Source organism: Psammomys obesus, unplaced genomic scaffold (assembly GCF_907164565.1).
Source record: "Psammomys obesus unplaced genomic scaffold, mPsaObe1.curated_primary_1811, whole genome shotgun sequence".
Taxonomy (NCBI): domain Eukaryota; kingdom Metazoa; phylum Chordata; class Mammalia; order Rodentia; family Muridae; genus Psammomys; species Psammomys obesus.
Genome location: NW_026585686.1, coordinates 468,089 through 487,412, shown reverse-complemented (window position 1 = coordinate 487,412; position 19,324 = coordinate 468,089). Strand labels below are relative to the sequence as shown.

Here is a 19,324-nt window from a genome sequence, read left to right as displayed (position 1 = left end):
TTGTCTGTGTTGTCTGAGCCGGGTGACACACATCTGTAATCCCAGTACTTGGAAGGTAAATGTAGGCAGATCAAGAACTTCAGGTTAATTGCCAGTATAGAGCAAAAAATTTTAAAATTATAAAGTCAGAATGAAGTCTTTGAACTCATCATAACCTTGTCTTTGCTCCCTTGTACCTGAGAGTTTATGCTGAACTCTCATTTAATCCTGGGGGAGGCTAGTGACCACAGATTATCTGGTCTATGATAGTTTCATATTAGATTTTCTGGTCTATAATGGTTTCATTTTAACAACTAGATAGAAAGAAAAAAAAAAAAGAAAGAAAGATATCTTCTTAGCATACTTTGAAACATAAACAAAGCAGAAACATTTACTGTTTATTGACATAAGCAAAGTCTCTTTCTCTGTTGGAATTATTACCCTATGCAAAAAGCCCACCATTGCTGACAGGAAAGTCCCTCGGGGCTGCTACTGTCTTTATATAGGATCTTAGCTAATAGGCACAAAACTGTTGTTCTCATAGTTCTATTTTAATATGATGTTATAAAGCAACATCTTTATGGAGAAAAAAATTGAAGGAGTTAGGGGAAAGAAAGACATTGGAATAAAGCTCTAAAAGGTTGTTCACGTCCTAAAACCGTGGGATTGCCAGACATCAGGAATGGCTGTTGAATGGACCCATTAGTGGCAATTGGAGCTGTTAGGAGCCATTGAAACCTCTTGATTCCAAGGAGGTCACATATGAACTAGCCTTGTAAGGTGGTAGAATGACAAAGAAAAAAAAAAAAAAAGGCAAAAGCTAATTGAAGGCTTGAGAGTAGCAGTGCCCTGGAATGGCAAAGGGAGTGATAATCCTACTCAGACTTTATTGCCCATCCTTTCCCCAGCCCACACAGTGCTGTTTGCCTCGGTTAGTCGGACTGTTCTCTGAACTACATTAGAAGGGGTCCTGTGCATTTTTGACTTGTAGTTACACTCAGCTAACGGGAGTCCTGTGAGAGACTGGAAGATGGGGAGGGGAAGGAGAAAGTGTTTGTTTGTTTGTTTATTTATTTATTTATTTATTTATTTATTTTACTTTTTTGAGACAGGGTTTCTCTGTGTAGCCTTGGTTGTGCTGGACTCCCTTTGTAGACCAGGCTGGGCTTGAACTCACAGAGATCTGCCTGCCTCTGCCTCCCTAAATGCTGGGATTACAGTCATGCTCCACTGTGCCCAGCTGAGGGGAGAGTTTTTAATTCTTTCCTCTTAGATGTTTAATTCTGCAGCTTCTTTCTTCATGGGCCTTGTGTTCCTTTAAAGACCACAGCTGGGCTGGACTAGGTTGAGTTGAGTGAGACCCGAGGCTGTAAAATTCAAACAGATCACTTAGTGCTGGGAAAGGGCAGAGCTGGCTGCAGAGCCAGAGCTCCTTGGATCTGGATTAACAGCCCTCCCTCCCGCCCCACCACTCCATGCTAGAAAGGCCTAAGCCTGGCAGCACTCACTGCAGAACCACAAAGGGTACTAATTTCTTACAGTACTCCTGACCCGTTCAAGTTTTCTCAAGTTAGAGTAGCAGTAAAGTCTGTTGAAGGAATGAAAACTCTCTGATTCAAAGAACAGAGTATCCAGCCTGGATGGAAATAAAACATTCCAGCTGGGCAGGGTCAGCAGGCCAGCTAAGGAACCATTCCTTAGAGAGAGGGACCACTCCTAGGATGGTAGTTTCATCTTAGGCAGACTAAATACCCCTTTAGAGATACTGTACTTTTTCTTCCTAGAATTCCCATCCCCTTTTGAGAAGTCCCCAGAAACTAGTAGTCATGAGGTCTGCCCAAATTTTTTTTTTCTTTTTCTTTTTCCAGACAGTATTTCTCTGTGTGTAGCCTTTGGCTATCCTAGAACTCTGTAGTCCAGGGTAGCTTTGAACTCACAGAGATCTGCCTGACTGCCTTATGCACTGCCATTACCACGCCCTTCTGAGTCTGACTCAGAAGGCAGACTTTTCCTTTTGTCTGTATCTTTCAGATAGAATCCATGAAATTTGAAAAGTATGACTGAACTGGTTCCTTTGATTCTCCCCATCCACATTTATTTCACATAAGTGCCGAAGGTAAAAGGTTCCAACAGAACCTGAGGTGGAGGTAAGCACAGAACAATACCCAAGGTCATTAATTCCTTCTTTTGTACACATTGTCTAAAAATGCAAGTCCGAATCAAGAATAAATTTACTTCCTCGTAAGACCACTTACATAAAAGAAATCTGTTTCAGAAAGTCTCATAGGCTAGCACTTTAACCACATCCATATCTTACTGCAGAGGTAAATGGGAAAGTATCTGGCAAAGAGAAATAAGGGAATCCACGACTGGCTTATATTAAGGGCAGGCAAACTACAGTCTGTGGGCCAAAGACACCACCCTCTGAGTTACTGGGCTAAGAAAGGTTTTTACATAAAAATACAAGACAAAACAAAACAGAACAAAACCCAGTTCTTTACGTACTGTCAAATCAAGGAAAGAAGAAGACATCTGAGGCTTTGAGTTCATTTCCCAGGAACAACCGGAGGAAAGTGAACTTGCTTTTAAGACAGTAGAGTGTAAATTGTTTTGCTATATCAAATATTAGAATCTGCTAAGTACTTACTGGGCAGTAACCTACAAATGTCTAAAAGATTACCCTGTCCATTACCTCTTCCAGATTCTACATAGTTTTTCCAATCTGCAGAAGGGAAAATGTTAGAAAAATAACGTTAATGTTGGACCATCTCATTGCAGCAGGATTTCTTCACAAAAAAAAAAAAAAAAAAGAAAAAAGAAAAAAGAAAAAAGAGCTGAAACCAAAGAACATCTCTAAGATGGCTCTGTAGTCCAAGAAACAAAAGCTGTTTGCCGATGGAGATTTCCAGACTGTTAGCCTCTCTGTGAGAACTTGCTTGAAGAGTTACAATACCAGAAGCAACAGGCATAGTCAACTAAAAACTGAAACCCAACAAATGGAAACAACAACAAAAGCAAAGGAACGTGAGGGCAGAAGAAATGGCTGAAGATTAAGAGTACACATTAAGTTCAGCTTTAAGGGCTCTTACCTCTTCTATCCCCTCTTCTGGCATCTGTGAGCAACTGCATTCACATGCACAGACACACACAAAATAAAATTAAATTATTAAAAACAAAATTAATAAACAGACAAAAAACAATGCAAAACAATCTTAATTGGTTTTCCTGAGCTCTTGGTGCATTGACAGATCCTGCCAATGTTATTAAAGAAACCGATGCTGGGGCAGATGCCATGGGTGAGTGGGTAGAGGTGCATGCTTCCAAGCCTTATGACTTGAGCTCAATTCCTTCCTGGGACACACATGGTATAAGGAGAGAGCCAACTGGCAGAGCCTCTGTCTTCCATACCTGTGCCATGACACATGTATGTCCCCCTATAAATAAATGTAATTAAAAAACACAAAAACATTTAAAAATAATCATTATTGCATTTAAAATATTCAAAATCTGACTCTATAAATTGTGGAGAGTAGTTATGGGTCAATGTATTTTAAAAATACACTTATTTATTCTCTGAAAGTTTCATACATTTATATAATTATATTTTGATCATATCTATCAACCCCTACCTATTTCTACCCCCTCCCCCGGGGTCCCCACTTCAACTTCACACCCTCCTTTTCTGCTGTTGTTATTATTAGTCCCCACGAGTCCACTTAGGGCTGCCCATATGCATGTGGACACAGTGCCACCCACTGGGGTGTAGGCAACCCAGGAGCAGCTATGTCCCCTGAGGAGAGAGACATTCTTTTCTTTGTCAATAGTGCCTCTGCTGAATGTGTTTTTGAAAAAGTATTAAGTCAGTACAAGCTGAGATGCACTGTAACTGGTAATGCTGACGGTGATGGAGCAGAGAAGGCACAGAAGGCAATTGTGCACAGCTCATGAACTGTTCGAGTTTGCGGCCAGTTTTCAGAAAGCATTTACGTCAGTTAAATGGTTTTCGTTATTTTAAAAAAATTATATTATTTTCATTTTATGTGTATTGTCTGCACATATGTCTGTAAGGGTGTTAGGTTTCCTGGAACTGGAGTCATAGACAATTGTGAGCTGCCATGTGGGTGCTGGAATTGAACCCTGGTCCTCTGGAAAAACAGCCAGTGCTCTTAACCACTGAGTCACCTCTCCAGCCCCTCCTTGTTGTTTTTATCTGTTTTGTTTATGAGAGAGGCTCTCACTAGGTAGTCCTTTGCTGGCCTGAAACTCACCATGTAGGCTGGACCTGAACCCACGGAGATCTCCTTCCTTGTGCTAGGATTAAGGGCATATGCCACTATGCCCAGCAGAAAAACCTCTTTCAGTCGCCATTATGGAAGAGGAATGGTTTTGAAAATTAACTTTTGCTTTAGATTTGATTATGTTTCTTAATGTGAAATCACAAGGCAAGCATGGCCTACATGAACATCTCAGTCTAGGATAAATTCACTTCAGCAGTTAATGCTCTTTCCATCACATGCAATGCAAACTGCTTCACACACTCACTGTGCCATCAGTGTTTTCAAAAGAAGCAAGGTTTCCATTTTCGCAAAAACTTGCAGATGATATGTTTTTACACTCAAGCTATAGTTCCAACAGCATTTCTTGGGATCTTAATGCAAATGGGAAAGGAATTTCCATACATCAAAATGCATTTTTGAAAGTAGATACATATAAATGCGAGGACATGGTGGTTTCACAGACTGGAAGAATATCGACAAAATAGGCACATTACCCAAGACAATCTACAAAGTTAATATAATCCCTATGAAAAATACTAAGGACGTTATTTACAGAAGTAGAAGTTAAAATCCTAAAGTTTGTATTGAACCATCAAAGGGTCTCCAAATGCAAAGCAAGAGCCAAGTGAGAGACTTTGAACTTCATGACTTCCATGTATTACATAGGTATGATGATCAAGGTAGCATTAGATTAGATCAGGCCCAGTGGTAAAGAGCTGCCTAGCATGCTTGAAACTCTGGATACCATCTCCAGCACCAGAAAAGCAACAAAAGAACATCCACTATATGCACTTGTATAAATTAGACCAATGGAACAAGACCAGTATCTCAAATTCATACTCTGTGGTTAATTGATCTTCAGTAAAGATTCTGGGAACACATAATGGGTCAAAATTAGTCTTTTTTTTTTTTTAAAGATTTATTTATTATTTATACAATATTCTGCCTGCACACCAGATCTTACAATAGATGGTTATGAGCCACCACGTGGTTGCTAGGAATTGAACTCAGGACCTTTAGGAAGAACAGCGAGTGTTCTTAACCTCTGAGCCATGTCTCCAGTCCCCAAAGTTGGTCTTTTCAGTAATTTGGTGGTTTTTTTTTGTTGTTGTTTTGTTTTGTCTGGGCAGTGGTGGCACACATCTTTAATCCCCTGGAGGTAGAGGCAGGAGGATCTCTGTGAGTTTGAGGCTAGCCTGGTCTACAGAGCAAGTTCTAGAATAACCACAGTTACACAGAGAAATCCTCAAAATAACCAAAAACAAACAAATAAATGTTTCTTTTTAATTTGGTGTCCACATGCAGAAGAATGAAATTGGATCCTATATGATCCTACTGGGAAAAAAAATCCATTGAAGTGAATTGGCAAATTATACTTAAGATCCAAATTTGTCAAACCACTGGGAGGAAAAATAGGGAAAAAAACTGCAATTGGTGGTGGTGATAACATTTTTGGATATGACACTAGCAATAGACAAATGGGATTATATCAAACTGAAAACGTGTTCAACAGCAACAAATCCACCAGGTGAAGAGATAACTTATGGAATGGATAGATTATTTTCAACACAGTACATCCAAAAGAGGTTCAAATTCAGAACATGTGGAACCCAACTTTTTCTTTTTCTCTAGGCAGGGTTTCTCTGTGTATCCTTAGCTGTCCTGGACTCTCTTTATAGACCAGGCTGGCCTGGAACTCAGAGAGATCTGCCTACCTCTGCCTCCTGGAGTGCTGGGATTAAAGGCCTGTGCCACCAAGCCTGGCTAAGAAAGCAAACCTTAATTTAAAAATGAGCCCATTAGCCATGACTACTGGAAGAGGCCAGTAATTTCAGCTTCTTGTTAATCTGAGACAGGAAGAGCATACATTTAGGACCAGCCTGGGCTATAGAGTGAGTTCAACAATAGCATAGGTAACTATGGTCTTGTCTCAAAATATAAGTAAAAGAAGGGCTGGTGCTACAGCTCAGCTATAGATGCTTGCCTAGTGTGTCTGAGGTCCAATCTCCAGCTCAGAGGTTGGGGAGTAGGAAATACATCTGTCTCAGTTAGTAAAGCCTTTATAGAAGATCCCCCAAACTCTGCAAGTAGAGTCTCATGAGCTACAATTTCATGTCAGCACAATCTTCCTGTACAGGACTATCCTCTGAGCCCAGCTGCCACCATATTCAGGAGTTCTGCTGGACTGCTGGGTCTCACTAGGCCTGTTGACTATTTATCTTCCCTCATATAAGGAGGAGGCTGGAAGGGTCATGAGACCCTCACGTGAACATCCAGCCAACCCTCTCAATCTCTTGTAACCCATTTTGTCCTAATCGTGTGTGCTTCTGGGGAAAAGGCTAGAGGATATAGGTAGGAAAGAAAAAGGGGAGGGAGTTCCATCTAGGAAGCCATGGGAAAGCTATCATCCCTGCTGGGTGTAAACCCTCCATTGTGGCTACTTTAAAGTCCCCTCATATAATGTGCTCTTACCTATAATCCTAACCCATTGCTCTGTAAGCAAGCCTAATAAACTCATTGGTTTCCCTGGGGGAGCTTTGGAATCATACTTTGGTTTGTCCTTGGGATCTTTGCAGGGGGTGGGGTAGAATCCCAGGATAGGATTTCAGCTATAATCTCCAAAGGAAATGAAAATAGTATTTTGTATTGATACATATTTCTTATTCATGAGATTAGGAGGATATGGAAATAGCTTGATGTCCACTGATAGATGAATGATAACAAGAACCATGTATGTATTCAAGGTATTTATATAGTCCTGTTTGTTTTTGTTTTTGCAGTGACATGGAAAAAAAGTAGAATCTCATATCTGCTATGAGATATGAGACATACCCCCAGCCCCCTTGGTGGTATTGATTCCTCCAAACCTTGTTTTGGTTTGTTTTAAGGCACACAGTCTTATAATGCATCCCTGACTGCCCTGGAACTCACGCTGTAGACCAGGCTGGCTTTGAACTCACAGACTTTCTCTTGTACACGATGGGATCAAAGGCAGGTACCACCACACCTAGCACCCAACATGCATAACTATTAAAAACATATCCAGAAGGATTAAAAAAAAGACTTAAGGAAAACTACTTTCATTTCATTTCTTTGGTGATACTTTGTGAAATAGAAAATTTAAACCATAGCATAGTACTATAAACCAATGGCTATACCTGATTGTAGGCTTTCAACTTCAAAATGGCAGTAGCCTATATAGTTTTGGGTGCTTCTTGGGACTCCTGTGCTGTTAAAACTCATAGGGAGATATCTCATACCTGGCTTTGAGATTTTTGTTTAAAAACCTGTGGGTTCTGGAACCAAGAGATAATTTAGTGCTATACTTTTGAGATACATCCTTTTTTTTTTTTTTAAAAAAAAATAATTAATTTATTTTTTATATGCATTGGTGTTTTGCCTGGGTGTCTGTCTCTGTGTTTGAGGGTGTCAGAACCCCTGGAACTAGAGTTTCAAACAGTTGTGAGCTGCCATGTGGGTGCTGGGATTTGAACCCAGATCCTTTGGAAGAGCACCCAGTGCTCTTAACTGCTGAGCCATCTCTCCAGCCCCCTAGTTTTTTTTGTTTTGTTTTATTAAAGTGTGATTGGCTACGGTTACTAAATACACTTGGCTGATTCATCCTTACTGCTTTACCTCACTATGTTCAAGATACCAGGCATGTGTATAAGGGCATTCCAGATCAGCTGGGCTTCAAACTGAGTGCAGACAGATAAATAGACCAGGAAGGAACCAGCACATCCAACCTAGGGAGTAAGACCTCCCTGGGCAGCTCACAGAATCCCGAGAATGAAAACACGGTTATCTCTTTGTAAGTTCTGTTACACAGCAAAAGCTAGCTGTTACAGGTGAGGAGTCGACACCTTCTCTTTCTCTCTCCATTGTGCCCTAGGAATTGAGCTGTGTGAATTTCATCAGATCAGGAGAGAGAGAAAAGGGAGATTTAATTCTCTCAGCCCCTTCTTGTTGCATCACTAGAGTCGGATGTGTTTCTTGAACAAAAGTCTTTCTTCCTGATAGTCATACACTGTACTGCCTGTGGAGGGGGGTGGTTTGCGATTGCCCACATTACCGAGTCTTCCTTGTGATCTTTAAAAATCCCGCCTAGTGCCCTGTGATAGTCTCTTATTAAGCTCTTCCAGTTCGATTTGATTATATCATCTGTTTATTGCTGGGACCCTGACTGAGAGAAGTAGGCCTTATCCAGAAGGTAACATTTTGGCAAGGATCTGAATGAGTCATGAAGAGAACTGGGGAAAGTGCTGAGTTCCTGCTGGAGAGAGGAAGCAGGATGACTAAGGTCCCGAGAGATGGAGGGTATGAACAGAAAAGACAAGATTGTAATGCGTGTGTTCGGTATAGAGGTGCAAGGCCCAGAGCAGGTAAACCATACATGGTCTAATTGGCCTGTGCAAGGGCTTTGGCTTTTATTTTGAATGAAACAGGAACCACATACATCTAATTAAATCTAATGAGTTTGCTTTCTGTTATGTGCTGACAGTGGCTCTCTGTGACTCAGTAGTGAATTTCTCCTCCCAGTGCCAAGCCTGCTGATGAATGAGTGGGTGTGTTCAGTCAGCCCAGCATGCTTGGGTGCAAGTTCAAGGCTTTGTGTCTCCCTTGATGCTGCGGGTGACATGACCTCTCTTTACAGTTGGGATTCAGACTACAGTGTCTTTTTTTGTTAGCATATTCTTTTCAGTTCTGCTAATGATTTGGGAGTAGACACATTTTTCTTACTCCCGTTCTTTCTTTCTTTCTTTCTTTCTTTTTTTTTTTTTTTTTTGTTGTTAGAGTCAATAGGCCCTTCTATGCCGGCTTCAAAAACTACTTATCTAAAGGGTCTTGTACAATAGAGAACGAACTGCCTAACTACTTCAGGGGGAAGAATACAAGGCATTTAACAGAGAAATATTGTCTGCTTGCCTACCTCTTGGAGATGGTGGATATTCTCCTGACTAAAAAGCAAGGAGAGGCTGAGGAGGTGGCTCAGCAGGTAAAGGCACCTGGCACCAAGCCTGATGATCTGAGTTGAATTCTGGGGACCATACGGTATAAGAAGAGAACTGACCCCACAAGTCTTTCTCTGATCTCCACACTCATACAGTAAACAAATGTGATAAAAAACACTTAGAAAGCAAGGCATTCATTTGCATGTTATATTGAATGCATACAACAGCATATACATTTGAGACCTATTTTGATTATTTAATGGCTATTTCTATTAAAGATGGCATGAAATGTAGATCATCTTCTACAGGTTTCTTGAATAAATATAAACCTCACTCACTGTATTGCCCAACCCTTCCACCTTATCTCCAACTTGGAAGGATGAGACCAGAGGATTGCGAATCTGAGTCTAGTCTGAGCAAATCTTCCGTGCTTGTGCTGGTATTGCTGGGGTTAGAGCGTGGTCTCTGGAAAACAGTTTTTGAAACAGAATACATTTATGAAAAAAAAATCAATGTATTTTCTAGCCCACTGTAGGACATATATTTCAGTCCCATGTTGGTGAAAGTTTTGTTTGTGTCTGGCAGTTTCTGGAACTCTTTCTGGTTTCAAATTCTTTGGTCTTGTGAATGTGTGTGTTGGCTGCTAAGTTGAACTCAAGGGTAAGTTGGCTCCACACAGTTCTGGATCAAAACTTGTAATTCCTGCTTCCTGTTGTTGTTTTGTTTTATTTGTTTTTGTTGTTCGGTTTTTTATTTGTTTTGCTTTGTTTTTTTCTTTAGAGACAGGGTTTCTCCATGTAGTCCTGGGCTGTCTTAAAGTTTCCTCTGTAGACGAGGGTGACCTCGAACTCATAAAGATCTGCTTGCCTCTGCCTCTCAAATGCTGTGATTAAAGGTATGTGCTACCACTGCCTGGCTCACTTTGCAATTCTCATGCCAAAAGCTAACTTCCAACATACTAACATTAAAAGCTGGGGCTATGGTGCTAGAGTATAGCCTAGCACATGCAAAGCCTTGGGTTATCCCCAGCCTTGGGGCAGGGCTGATGCACTTGGAAGTGATTAGTTATAAAGGCTCAAACTCATGATAGAATTAGCATCCTTATAAGAGAAGTTTGACCAGGATCGATGAAGTATGTCTGTGATCCCTTCACTTGGGAAGCTGAGGCAAGAGAATGAAAGTCAAAGTCAGCCTGAGCTATATAGTCCTCTGGATTCAAGCTTGGGATACATAGTGAGACCCTCTGTCAAGAAAAGGGGAAGAGGAGGATATGAGGTAGGAAGAAAGGTTTGAAGGTTTGAGGGTTCTAAGCTTGTGGTAAAGCATATACTTAGAATACATGAAGTATTCAGTTTGACTTTTCAGCATCACCAGGGAGAACAGAAAAAGGAAAAAAAAAGGGGGGGCTTTGGAAGTCTTTACCTCTTGTATGTCATGTGAGGACACAGAGAAGTTATTGTCTGTGGAGCAAGCCCTCTGCTAGAGGACAAATCTGCTCATTCTTTGCTTGGACTTAGAATAATAAGGTGTGTGTGTGTGTGTGTGTGTATGTATGCATGTATTTCTTTTCAAGATAGGATTTCTCTGTACAGCTCTGACTGTCCTGAAACTTGCTCTGTAGACCGGGCCGGCCTCGACCTCATAGAGATCTGCCTGACTCTTCCTTCCAAGTGTTGGAATCAAAGGCGTGTGTCACCACTTCCCAGCTGGGATATATTTCTATTATCTGTAATGTATTCCCCCGGTAAGGTATTTTCTTATAGGAGTTAAAAATGGACTATATTAAAAGGAGATTCACCACCATTCTTTGATAGTCAGAATTTCCTTCACAAGGCCCTCAACTACCGGCTCTATAGAGGTAATTTATTTATTTATTTATTCTCACCAGGGTGTCTGGGTTCAAATTTTGGCTTTGCTATCCACTAGGTCTATAGCCTTGATCAAATTGTTTCACACATTGTGCTTAGGTTTTCTTATTTGTAAAATGTAGCAACTCTATTATTCCATTTTGTTTGTGAATTAAATAAATTGATATCCTTAAGACAGTGCTGTGAGCATAACATGTTCAGTTAGGACCAATGAGCCTCAATAAACACAGGAATAAGCCAGGGGTAGTGGGGTATGCCTTTAATCCCAGCACTTGGGAGACAGAGGCAGGCAGATGTCTGTAAGTTTGAGGCCAGCCTGGTCTCTACATAGAGAATTCCAGGACAGCCCGAGCTACAAAGTAAGATCCTGTCTTGAAAAAACAAATATAGGAATAGTTGAAGAAAAATTAAAATGTTCCTAAAATTTGTACTTGCGTATTTGGAAAAACCGGTGGGGATGTTATCGAACTAATAAAACCCAAAAGGCAGTTATAAACCTCACAGAACTCTCATTTCTCCATGGATAAAACAGATTGAATACAGGAGCAGGATCAAAATTAATTTAGATAAATTCTTACAGAATGAATGCATTATAAGCTATTGGGAGACCTAGAGGTGGTCTGTGGAATATAATTACTTTTCCTAGGTGCAGAATAGAACAGGAAGAATTTCCCATTAACATATTACAATGACCTTATGCATTTAACCTAGAAAAACTGCTTGCTAAGTTCCTACCATAGAACTATTGAATTAGAATCTCTAGAGATGGCACCCAGACTTCTCTTTTTTTTAACTTTTAAAATTTATTCTTTTTTTTTATGAATGTGAGATTATTAAGCCATAAAATAGTAATATGTTACTATTTGCAGCAAAATAGGTGAAAGCACAGAATTTTTTTTATTAATTACACTTTATTCACTTTGTATCCCCCCATAAGCCCTTCCCTCCTCCCCTTCTGATCACACCCTCCCTCCCTCCCCTTCTTCATGCATGCCCCTCCCCAAGTCCTCTGATACGGGAGATCCTCCTCTCCTTCCTTCTGATCTTAGTCTAGCAGATCTCATCAGGAGTGGCTGCATTGTCATCTTCTGTGGCCTGGTAAGGCTGCTCCCCACTCAGGGGGAGGTGATCAAAGAGCAGGCCAATCAGTTCATGTCAGAGGCAGTCCCTCTTCCCATTACTATGTAACCCACCTGGACACTAAACTGCCATGGGTTACATCTGTGCAGGGGTTCTAGGTTATCTCCATGCCTGGTACTTGGTTTGAGTATGTGTCTCTGGGAAGACTCCTGTGTTCAAATTTTTTGGTTTTGTTGCTCTCCTTGTGGAGTTCCTGTCCACTCCAGATCTATTCCCCACTTCTTACATAAGATTCCATGCACATTGCCAACAGTTGGCCATTAAGTTTCAGCATCTGCTTTGATAGTCTGCAGGGCAGAGCCTTTCAGAGGCCCTCCGTGGCGGGGTTTCTAGCTTGTTTCCTGCTTTCTTCTTCTTCTGATGCCAGACTTCTCTTAAAGTTTCCTAATGCTTCTAAAAGTGCACGGGGGTTCAGAAACAGCCAGGAAATAAACTAACATATTTATTTAAGCAGTTTTCGTATCTGCCGCGTGTGCCAGACTTTTGTGGGACCATCCACTTGGTCTCCCCATTTCGCTAAAGAAAATGTTTGACTATAATAAATATTAGATAACAATAACTCCCTAGTGAAGTTCTTCGGACCAGTTCTCCTTAGAGCAAAATCAGCAGAAATTCCTGGGCCTTGACTATGCAAGTAGAAGGACCGGCACAGCAGGCAGAAATGAAGTCACGGGGCAGTAGCTACAGGAAGCAAGCTAGCTGGCTCTCTGCTTTAAAATTTCTGAACCTTTGGCTTATCAGCACCATCCCCCAACCCCCGCGCGCGTTACAAAATCTCCAAATGTCGAGAAGCTGCATCCTGCATCTCCCAATGCTGCCCAGACGCAGGACGTCAACAGGACCCCCTGGCTCTGTGCAGTGGCATCTACAGACAGGATCCTTTGATATTGCTCCTCACAGAGTCGGCATGAAGCTCGGCTTGCCCTACTGCCACTGCCGGGCTGGGTTCCGGCTACACACAGTCCAGCTGCAGTGTGCCGCCTAAGCCTGGGGGCGCATGCGCGCGAGAGGGGCGGGCACCCCGGCCGAGGAGGCGGGACTAGCCTTGACGTCGGTCTCTCATTGGCCGTTTCCTTCAGGCCCCGCCCCCGGGCGGCGGAGGCGGCTCGCGGACCACGTCAGGCAGCGGTGCGGGCTGCGCCTGTGGCAGAAGTGAGGTAAGCCATGCGTCGTAGCTGGCCGTCCGCGGGCAGTCGCCGGGTGGGCAGTCTCCGCACGGGGGCCGCCTGCAGCCGCGGCCACCGGGGCGATGGCGGCCGGAGCCGGAGGATGCGGGCTGGGCTGCAGGCGGGCGGCGGAGCGTGTGGCGGCAGGGCCGGGGCGGCGCGGGAGGCGGGCAGGGCATTTGACCTGCTGCCCCTTCGGCTGGCCCGCCGGGGCGCCTGGCTCCGGGAGGACCTGGCCTTGAGCAGTTCCCGGGTTGGCGGCGACTGGGCCGGCTGGCTGTGGAGAGGTTTAGCGGCCCTATCGGTCGGCAGGATCCGTCTGCCTTACCTGCCTCAGGTTGCCTCAGTTGTTCCCTCTCCTTGACCTGGTCTCTAGTTGGGGCAACGCAAGGGATTCTGGTGCCCTCCTGTCTGGCCTGGGCTAACTGTCTATTCCCTGGGACTCAGCTGTAGGTTAGGTCCACTTCAATGCAAAGGCTTTTGGGTGAGCAGAGCCTGTTTTCTGACTGAGGTCTCTGGCCCTGAAGGGTTTATGTGTGGGTCTCCTGAGTGGCCAGCAGCTAGGTGGAGGTTTGCAGGCACCTGCCGGGGTGTAGCACTCCGAGATTGTTTCGGCCATGGTGCCCTGACCCCTTGTTTGGAGGTTTGGGATTCAGTGAAGTCATCCTTTCCATAATGCAGCCATTCACTCATTCATTGCAAACTTTTAAAAAAATGGGTCCCTTGATCGACATTCCCTGCCTTTGCTTTCAGTTAATATGCCTGAGTGTCTGAGTTGACAAGATTTGAGATGGAAGTTTTTTTGCTGTTGTGGTTCATATTCAGGGTCGAGGTTTAGATGCAAAAGATGGAGCTCTCTCGGACCTCATTGAGAGGTTTTTTACCTTCTAATAAACCTTAACACACGTTGGTCCGGAGGGGTAATCCTAGTCACTGTCGCTGAAGACCACAGACAGATGGGCTTCCCAGAGGAAAGTAAAGGGATGTGATTACAAGTATTCTGTAATTTTGGAATGTTCAAAGAGAGATGTGTATACAACAGATTTACTGTACCGTGTTAGCAGTTGGGAGCCAACTGAATTAAAAACACATGACGTATTTTATGATTACGTACTTTATGCTCTAGTGACAAGTGATCCTGTTCACAAACATTTTTGACTAGCAAGCAAAGGCATGGATACAATTTTGATTGACATCCAGTTTCTGCAAAGAAAGCACCATGACTCATCTAAAATTTGAAGTGTAATAGTCGTGAACTTTTTAGTTACAAATAAAGGTACTCTAGAGACAGCTGGACAAAAATGCAATTTCAAAGCTGTTGACTTGCTTTGGTAATAAGTGATAGCCAAAATATTTGCCTTATTTACTTATCAAGTTAATCTTATTAACAGTTAACATTCTTTCCCTGTCTATATTTTGCTTAGTTTTTTCTGTTTCTTTTTTAATTAAAAATATTTAAACATTTATTGTATCATGTTAGATTTGGTGGATTTTAATTGCTTGATGGCTCTAGTTGAGGACTAATAATCCAAAAATAAATAAATTGTTACTTCAAAGTAAAAAATACCTGTCGAGATGTAATAATTTTTTCATGTGATGATTGATTAATGGTAATTACAAATAGAACAGTTTACCCTTTTCTAGTATAAAGTAATTTCAAAGGTAATTATTTTGATATTCTGGGCCTTGTGATACCTTTTGACAGCATCCATAAACTGTTAGTTGAATTCATATTAGGGGTATAAATCTATTACAGCCACTATCAGGAGTAAGTATAGTATCTATAGCTCTTTCATATGATATAGTACAGCATAGCTTTAGAAGTCACTTTAAATCTGTGATTCATAAATAGCAATAAATTGGGTGAAGCTTACATGTACCATTCCATCATGGGAAATAAAAATTACTAACCTAATTGGACAGTTGTTTGTCAGTTTACTATTTAAATGATTTCAAACTTTTTCAAAATGTAAATCCCATTAATTTTCAAACATTAGATTAAAACAGTTTAAAGTGTGTTCCAGTAAGTTTTTAATCTGTTTAAAGTCACATTGAAAGTAAGACAGTGGCATTTGTGGTTTGTATCATTTTGCTAACTTACATTTTCATTTAGCCTGAGTAGGCATGTATTTGCTTGTTTTATTATTTGTTTAGATGAGAATGACCTTGAACTTCTGATTCTCTTGCCTCAACCTACATAGTGCTGAAATTAAGGCAAGTGCTTTTCTTTCTGGTTTATATTTTGCTGGGATTGAAATCAGTAGCTTGAGCACTTAAAAAAAAAAAGTATTGTTGTTGTTATTATTATTAATGTGTGTTTACATGAGCCCAGGTGGCTGTGAAAGCCAGAGGCATCAGCTCCCCTGGATCTTGGAATTACAGGTATTTTTGAGCTACCTGTGGGAGCCATACTTAAATACTCTAGGAGAGTGTTTTGTACTCTTAACTGTTGAGCTGTCTCTGTAGGCATCTGAATAGTTTGATCATACTTACTTAACTTACGAAAAGGTTATAGCCCCCAAGTCTTACTCTAGGTTGATAACATTATACATCAAAAATGCATTTAAGAAGAGTGAGCATGATGTGTAATTGTGTGGCAAAGACATGTAGCTTTCTATGTGTTTGAGGCCAGCGTGGTCTACAAAGTGAGTTTCAGGCAAGCTAGTGCTACATAATGAGAACCTGTCTGGTTTAGTGGATAAGGTGCTTGTGATGGAAACTGGAGTTTGGATTTTCTAGCTTCCCTGTAAATGGTAAATAAATGGGTCCCTGTAATTGCAACATTCAAGAACTGAGACAGAAGATGCTTGGAGCAAGCCACGTGTCTAGACTAGCTGGAATTGACCAGCTGTGGGTTCAGTGAGAAAATTCACCTCAATAAATAAAATGGACAGTGATTGAGGAAATCACTTGGTGTTAACACACACATGTACATATACTCATACCCAACCTACAAACATGCTAATACTCATACATACATACATACATATATACATACATACATATATACATACATACACACATGTGCCAAAAAAAAGTAAGAATGAAAAAAATTATGAAAAGAATTCACTTAATAGTGTTGGAGAGGTGCTCTGTTAGTAGAATGGGTGCTGCAGTTTGGAGGACCTCTGATCTCCAGAACCTGTGTTTAAAAGGAATCTGGGTGTGGCGGTCTGTGGTCATAATCCTAATGAAGGGAAGGTGAATCCCTGAGTCTTGGTGGTCTGCCAGCCTGCCTAGCCCACTTGGCCAAATCCAGGCCAACGAAACACCCTGTCTCAAACCGTACGTGTACACAGGCACATATGCATGCATACTCATACATATACATGTGCATCTGTGTGCACACACATAATCCATTTAGTGTAGTTCACCGATTGTCATGGCTTAGCAACAGTATGCTGTAGACTATGGGCTGTTTATGGTGTGATCCAGTGGCTGACTGGAAGCTGTTGCTTGCTGCTGCTTCCTCAAGAGCCCAGCCTCTTACCTCATGTTCTATATGTTGCTGAGGGAAAGATTAAAATCAAAATTTGAGGTACACTTTCTACTGAATGTGTCTTGCTCTCACTCCATTGTGAAACTGAAAAGAAACCAGTCAGACCATTTTAGTCAAGGACTGTCTTAAGATTGTCATGCCATTGACTCTAAAGTCTGTACAGCTCTGGTAACTGTGATGTGTACTTATAGTCCTGGGTGAGTTACTCAGGGAGTTGAGGCGAAGACGATTGCTTGAGCCCAGAATTTTGGTGCAAGCCACAAATATAGTGAGACCCTCCCCCCACATCCCTTTTATAATAAAGAAATAAAAAAGCTGCACAATTCCTCATTGTTTGTTTATGGTGAGAAAGCATTTATTTAGAAAAAAGGTGAGAATCCAAACTGCATACTCCATCCTTCTTTCCCCTTCTCCCTCGCTCTTTGATTGTTTCTTCCTTTCTTTGAGATATAGTCTCACTGTATGGACCAGGCTGGCCTTAAACTTACAGGGATCCACCTACCACTGTCTCCTGAATGCTGGGATTACATATTTATATATCTTTTAAATGACTTATCTTTTCACTTGCCTTGAGACCAATGAACCATTCCATCCAAGCATGTAAACTAAGTATTTTAGTTCTTTTTAGTGTTCCATAGTATATCTTCCAATTTTTATTTAGACAGTTGAAAAATTACTTGCTAATTTGGCTGATAAACATGTTGAGTAAATGCTGTAATTGTGAGTGTTATAGTAGTTTTATATCCTGGTGTATCCTGTTTTCTCTCGAATCCTAGCACTTGGGAGGCAGGGGAGGTAGATCTTTGTGTTTTTAAGGGCAACCTGGATAGTTCTAGGAAGAGAACTTACATTCTAATGATTAGAGATCCTGTCTCCAAAAACAGAAAAAACAAAAACAACAACAACAACAACAACAACAACAACAACAAAATGTTTCTTTTTGGCCTGTTTGCTTTCAAGATTTACTTTACATTTTACTGTTTAACAGACCTTGGTTACATAACTACAGCTTCAGTTTCTAGTATATACTGTTAAGACATAGTGAGTAGAAATAGAGGAAAGGCTTTATATTGAGTTTTGAAGAACTTAAGTAAGTGGAGCTTTTGTCTTGTATGGATGTGCATGCATGTTTGTGTGTAAGTACAGGACGGTATGCCATGGAGCACATACGGGCTACTAACATGGGTGCTGGGAACCAAAACCAGATACTCTGAAAGAACAGACTGTACTTTTAACCACAGAGTCGTCTTTTCAGCCTGTATTAGAGGCTTTTACAAAAGGGTTTTAAAAAAAACTTTGTTTTTTATTTTATGTGTATGGTGTTTTGTCTGCATGTATGACTTTGCACTATATGGGTACAGTGCCCAATTTGGCCAGAAGAAAACATTGGATCCCTTGGAACTGGAGTTACAGACAGTTGTAAGCTACTATGTGGGAGCTGGGAATTAAACTCGGGAAGAACAGCTAGTGCTCTCAACCATTGAACCATCTCTCCATCTCTGGATTAAACACTTTCAAACATAGGATATTTTCAGTTTACAGTGGATTATTGAGATATAGCCTTATTATAAAGATATTAGACTTTAAGCATTTAGGGTACTGAATGGGATATATAGGGCTTAAGCCATATGCAACAACGAGAATGATGTTTTGGGTGCCTCACCTACCTGGACCTTGATACAGCTGATAACTGTGAGGGAGGAGAGGTGGAGAAGAGGTAGACATGTGAACATGTGATCTTGGTTTCTGAAGTTTTTGAGTGTCTGGAGGTAGTGGTCAGAAAACATGAGAGATACTTGGATGCCATCCTCTCTAAGGAAAGGGTGAGAGGCTAAGAGATGTGGAAATACTTTTCCTGGATCTTGACATTCAGAAGGTTGATTCATCTCTGATGTGGGCCACCACGGATGGATGGTTGTTGAAATAGGGAAACATCTTACGAAGATTCAAGGATTAGAAAGAGCATTGGTATTGGAGTGCAAAAGGTTGGGAAGGAGAGCGGAGTGTTTAGTGGAAAGAAGACATCTTTAAAGTGTCCTGAAGGGTTGGCTCAGTCAGTACAAGCCTGCTGCACGATCATGAAGACCTGCATTTGGACCTCCAACACCCACATGCAAGCTGGTGTGATCTTGTGCCGAATTAATGAGCTCTGGGGTGAGATCCTGCATCAGAAATTAAGGCAGAGAATGATGAAGGATGATGCCCAGCATGGACCTCTGGCCTTCATGAATGTACACATGTATGCATACATACCTTCATGCACATTTGCATACAGTCACATATCTCTCACACATGCACATGTACAAACACATGCATGTGAGTAGGCATGTATACACACACACACACAAACACACACAAACCCCTGAACCCCTGATTGGGCATTTAGGTGGCAGAGTTTCCCTGAAGCCTATTACTAACTTTGAAGTTCCAGTGATTCTTGGTT

General features: G+C 41.5%; 1 protein-coding gene across 1 annotated transcript in view; it reads left to right on the top strand.

The window, feature by feature from the left end:
* The first annotated feature begins 13,333 nt into the window (after positions 1-13,333).
* The window catches only part of Focad (focadhesin), a 312,861-nt gene continuing 306,870 nt past the window's right edge, over positions 13,334-19,324 (top strand). The window contains exon 1 of the mRNA XM_055629496.1: positions 13,334-13,373. The gene's annotated coding sequence lies outside the window, so the exon portion shown is untranslated. The remainder of the gene's footprint in view (positions 13,374-19,324) is intronic.